Genomic DNA, 6,000 nt, shown 5'->3' on the forward strand with positions numbered 1-6,000 from the left:
GCATGTCATGCTCTTTTACACAATCACTCAGTCCATATGGGTGTATATGTCTGTCTTTCTGTCTGTCTTTGTGTCTTTGTCGGTTTTTCTGTCTGTCTCTCCATCACCAGTATACTCTCCAAATGGTTATGAATGATGATTTGAATCCCATTTTAACAGCAGGTTTCCATCACAAGGACAACATGATGACGTTGTGATGCTGATGTCTGGGGCTGTGTAGCCCTGCCACGCCCTCTATGCTGGAGGTCAAAGCCCTCTCCTCTGGCTGCTTCTTCTACCCTCCTCTACTGGCCATCCTTCATCCAGAATGTTCATTGATAATGTTAATTTAATAAATGAATTAATAAGCAACACATACACTGAATACTGTGTTTTTTTCCTGGAATAGCGTTAGACTTAAAAGACAGGAGAGCTTTTCTCCTTTTTTGTCTTAGTGTCAGGAGTGACTCAAGAATAGCAAAAATGCATCTCACTGCAAGTTTTATAATTTCAGAACTTTTATCTAGCCTAAATTAAAAAAAAATAATAATAAATAAATATATATATATATATATATATATATATATTTATTATTATTAATTTTTTTATTGTTACTATGTTACTTCAAATGAGAGAGAGAGAGAGAGAGAGAGAGAGAGAGAGAGAGATAGAAGGGGGATTAAGAGAGAGAGAGAGAAAGCGAGAGGTGGGGAGAAAGAGTAAGAGAGCGAGAGAGGGGGAAAGAGAGAAAGCGAGAGAGAGGGGGAGAGAGAGAAAGCGGGAGAAAGCGTGCGTGAGAGAGAGAGAGAGCGAGAGAGAGAAAGAGAGAGAGTGAGAGAGAGAGCGAGAGAGAGAGAGAGAGAGAGAGAGAGAGAGCTTGAAGCCCATTTGATCGATAGATCTTTGATGATCAAGGGAGGCAGAGCGGGGAGTTTGTTTGCTTTCATGTTTCTGTTTACAAATGGCTTTTCTGTTTACATGGCCTTTCAATAAAGTTATGCGGAATCTAGTGGGTTGCGAACGCTCCCAGGATGCGGCTGACAGACGATACCACGGCGGGTTTACGAGGGCAGGCGGAAGCTGACCCAGTAGTTTACACACGGCCCCCCCAAAGACTCACTTTATAGGGTTCATACTTCAGCCTCAGTCAGAGAGTGTGTGTGTGTGGTAAACATTTGTGTGTGTGTGTGTGTGTGTGTGTGTGTGTGTACGAGTACAGCTATTTTCTGCTTCGTATGAGCGTGTCAGCTTTTGGTGTGTTTGAGTGTGTGTGTGTGTGTGTGTGTGTACATGTTTATTTGCATGTGTTTAATAATAAAGTGTGTTTGACTATGAATGTGTACGCCTTTTGCTGTTGCTGTGTTGGGCTGTTTGTGTATTAAATGTGTGATTGTTTTGCGTGTATATGTGTGAGCTTTTGTGTGAATAGTGTTGAAATGAGACTAGACTAGCTCTGTCAGTGTGTGTGTTTGCTTGTGTGCATTACCATTCTGAGAGTGTGTATATTTGGGCGGTCATACCTTTGAGTTGGTGAGGTTAAAGTGGTTATCACAAGGACAATGGAAATAAAGCCTATGGCCCAATGATGAAAGCCCTTGAATTTGCAGTTTTATGAATGTGTGTTTATTATGAATGTGCATCTATTATGAATGCATTATGAATGTGTTATGAATGTTAGCAACTGGGCGTCGGTGGCGACACCCAGAAGAATAACCAGATGGCCAAAGGTGTCGCCAAAGAGAACGAAACGGAAATCTTTGAGACACCGCTTCAAGGAGTGTGTATTTTGTGTGCATGTTTGTGTGTGTGCGTTTGTTTACATGTCAAAGAGTTTTGCAGATATTTTTTTAATGCAAATGCATTTTTCTGCAGAATGAAGGGCTCCTTTTAAATTGAAGGGACTCTGTGGTGTGTGTGTGTGTGTGTGTGTGTGTGTGTGTGTGTGTGTGTGTGTGTGTGTGTGTGTGATATATTGTGTTTTTGATCTGGTTTAGCTGGCTGAGCCCCCTGCTGTGATACAAAGTGAATACCTTCACTTAAAGGCAGTGCCTCACAAACACACACATATATGAATGCACACACTATAATATTATATTATTATAATAATATTATACTGCCTGTTTGCTGTGATTTTCTCACTTAAAAACAATGCATCAAACTGTCTATTTTTAGCATCTATTGTATGGATGTGTAGGATCTACCACACACACACACACACACACAGAAGAACGTATATATGGACACACACACACACACACACACACACACACACACACTAATCCTAAGACATGCTGGAACTTTATAGCCGCAAAATGGGTCCTTTGCATTTCCAGCCTTCCTCTGGGTAATTTACCAGCCTTGAAGTGGTTTTCACTGTGCCTTCCACATTCACTCACACACACATACCACCCCTACACACACACACACACACACACACACACACACACACACACACACACACACACACACACACACACACACACACACACACACACACACACAGGGAGGCTCACTTTTGAACCTATAATTATTTAACTATATACTGAAAAAAGATATGCCCCACGCCACACACACACGCTTGTACTCACACACAGACACAAAACCACACATATGCACTCACTCACACATGCACGCGCACACACACAGACACACACATAAAACACACACTAACACACACGAAAAGCACTACCACATGAGTACCTTTCTATGTGTGTTCGAAACATCTGGATAACATTGGTTTGAGCGTGTGGCAAAAGGATCAATGGACTAAAAACACACACACGCATGCACGTGCACACACACATACACACACACACACACACACACACACACAACCACCCTTATCAACCTGCAAATGTATAGGAATAATACACATGCATCAATGCGTGCATATGGAAAGACAGCCCTTGTGACGCACTTTGTTTGCGTTGCCATGCTAACCCCGGAGCTAGCCACCGTCAACATCACGACACCTAGCCCCATCGTTTGTTGATTACATCAAAGATCTAATTACTTCAAAGGAGTGATTACTTCAAAATTCCAATTAGATATCAACGGCCCTTTTTGTTTTCCCCTGGGTGGTCAGAGAATCAGCGGGGTTCAAATGGTCCGTAATGCAGCCCGGCCATCTCCCGCCTCTAATCTCACGTCACTTGAAAAGCGCTTTGATTTATCAGCATATTGTTCTCTTTTATCAGCTCCCTGTTTGAACAAGAATCCTCTGCTTTAGTGGCAGAGTTAATGGGGTCCCGGACATCACTTGGTTGCAATGGTGCCCGACCCCCACAGACGCCCACACACACACACACACACACACACACACACACATACACACACACACACACACACACACACACACACACACACACACACACACAAATACTCTACACACTCTGACACATACACACTCGCCCACTCAGACACGCACACACACCCACACAAACACTGGGACATATACACACTCCCCCGCCCAGACACCCCCACACACGCACACGCACACACACACACACACACACACACACACACACACACACACACACACACAGACACACACAGACACACAAAAACAGGGTTTCATTTAGAAAGTACCTGATGCTACTACAGAGGGGTCTACCCATAATCTTCATGGTAGTTATGTCCATTAGATCACACAAAGAGTACATCCCCACTCTCCACGTCCCTTCCTCCCACACTTCCTCCTCCCCTCTTGTTTTTCTTAATGAAAGGCTCCTTTCTCCTGGAGTGCTTTGAGTGTAATGTCTTTAATCTTGCATATCACCGAGATGGCACATTAAACATCCTCAATTCTCTCGCTCTCTCCCAATGCTTCTTGCTCTCTTCCTCTGACACCACCTTTCCCGGTGTCCAAACTCACAAAATGGGGGGGGGGGGGGGGGGGGGGGGCAGCGAACTAATAGCATATCACCCTCCCCTTTCAAGTGGCTCTGATCCAAACGCCTTTTTCCGGAAGACAGTGTTTCCTCAAAGAGATCTAAAGCGTGTTGATGTATCGTTTTATAGCGCTGCCATCAAATGAACTCAGATCACAGCTCATCAAAGAATGGGGGAAAAAAAAAATTGCTTGCATATATTTTGTCAAAAAATTGTTAATGGCATTTAGATATGCTTTCATTTGCACCGCTCTGAGATAACTTACTCAGTATTTACACATTTGAAATGATATGTTATGTATAATAAATGCTAGAAGCATTCATGACATAGAACACAGAGGCTGCAAAAAGAGAACATGTAAGAATATAATGTTGGAATATATTTCTGAGATTAGTTGTTTGAAGGTCCAACTTTTACCCCAAAAAGTTGTAGATATTGGGCCCTAAAATAATAATTTCCCAAAACACTGAAAAAAAAATAGACAGTAAAATCAATTGATTTTGACAATTCGTCATTCTGTGACAGCAGCATAAATGCGCAAACATCTACAGTAAGCTTATATAAAACGTAGCTAGCACACCACTCCTAGCATACATCAGGTCATCAAGCCATTAGCAGAGCGCCACCCCTAACAAAGACCTCCACCCAGATAGTTAACTAATCCCCCCTCCCGCAGTCCTCCATCAAGAGGGAGTAGGAGGACCAATCTGGAAGTCATTGGCTTCTCTGGAGACCTGTGCCCAAAATGAGAGCCTCCGACTCGGAGGTTGGAGGCAACATCAAAGTCCCTTACAACCATAACAACACAGCTATGTTTAAAAAGAGCCCTATACCCGCCTTACCAAACACACCCACTCCTCAAGACTCACACACACCCATGATAACACACACAGACACACATAAACACACACACACACACACACACACACACACACACACACACACGCATGCTAACGCACACATGCACAGACACACACACGCACGCACGCACGCTCACACACACACACACACACACACACACACACACACACACACTTGAAAGGATATAATACAAGGGCACTCACGTATGAGTGTAAGAGAACGAAAGACACGCCCAAAGCGTGACCGCGTGACAACATGAACAAAATACATAACTGCTGACACACGACCACGTGCAAGTGCGCACACACACACACACACACACACACACACACACACACACACACACACACACACACACACACACACACACACACACACACACTGCCAGCACACTGCATAGGAACATCTGGACTGTGGCCTTGGGGAATCGGAGCCCACTTCAGTAACAGAGGGGCAGTCTGTTCTGGCGTGTGTGTGTGTGTGTGTGAGAGAGTTTATAGGTGTGTGTGTGTGTGTGTGTGTGTACTCGTGCGTCAAAGAACCCTGAACACGTGGCAGCGATTAATAAATCATAGCATCGATCTCGAAGACTTTTGATTCCATTCCTTTTCGCAGACTCATAATTAATGCATGAATAAATGAAATGATCCATATCCAACATCTCCATCACACTACTTGGCGCAGAAAAACCATCCCAGCGGCTCTCCGCCCCACTCCCTGCTGACAGCTGAAGGGCGCTAGGCTAGTGGCGCTAGCAGGCTAGATGCCTGCTAGAAATCGTGGCAGTAAAATCAGCAGCATTGTGCGTTTGTTTGCGTTGGGAGGTTTTTATGGCACTGCATCCTCTGGGCTTCACATAGAGACACTGTTTCCCCTGTGCTGTGGCCGAGGACCCACGGCACTGAGGATGTGGGCTCTGGAAGAGACTCAAACATCACACCCTGACTGTTGCCATTGTTCACAAATGAGTTATCGCTCTAAAGGGCTGTCACACAGACAGACAGACAGACAGACAGACAGAGGAACATTCAAACACACAGACAACAATGCTGCTGCCGCATCCATTGCACAGAAATAGTGTCAGTAATGATCAGGCACTATAGGGTAACCCTAACCCTAACCCTCATCAGCCCTGTCCACTCCCGCCTTGAAATTACAGGATTACCAGGGGGGGTGGGGGGGGGGGGGGGGGGGGGGGGTGGGCGTGTTTCTTTGGTGTGTTTTGTCGCTTCATTTTCCCATGGTACAACACAAGCACACACAAGCACC

General features: G+C 44.6%; 1 protein-coding gene across 1 annotated transcript in view; it reads right to left on the bottom strand.

The window, feature by feature from the left end:
• tcf7 (transcription factor 7) overlaps positions 1-6,000 on the bottom strand; it is a 42,194-nt gene that overhangs the window by 19,355 nt on the left and 16,839 nt on the right. The window lies entirely within an intron of this gene.

Source organism: Micromesistius poutassou (genome assembly GCF_964030765.1).
Source record: "Micromesistius poutassou genome assembly, chromosome: 10".
NCBI lineage: Eukaryota > Metazoa > Chordata > Actinopteri > Gadiformes > Gadidae > Micromesistius > Micromesistius poutassou.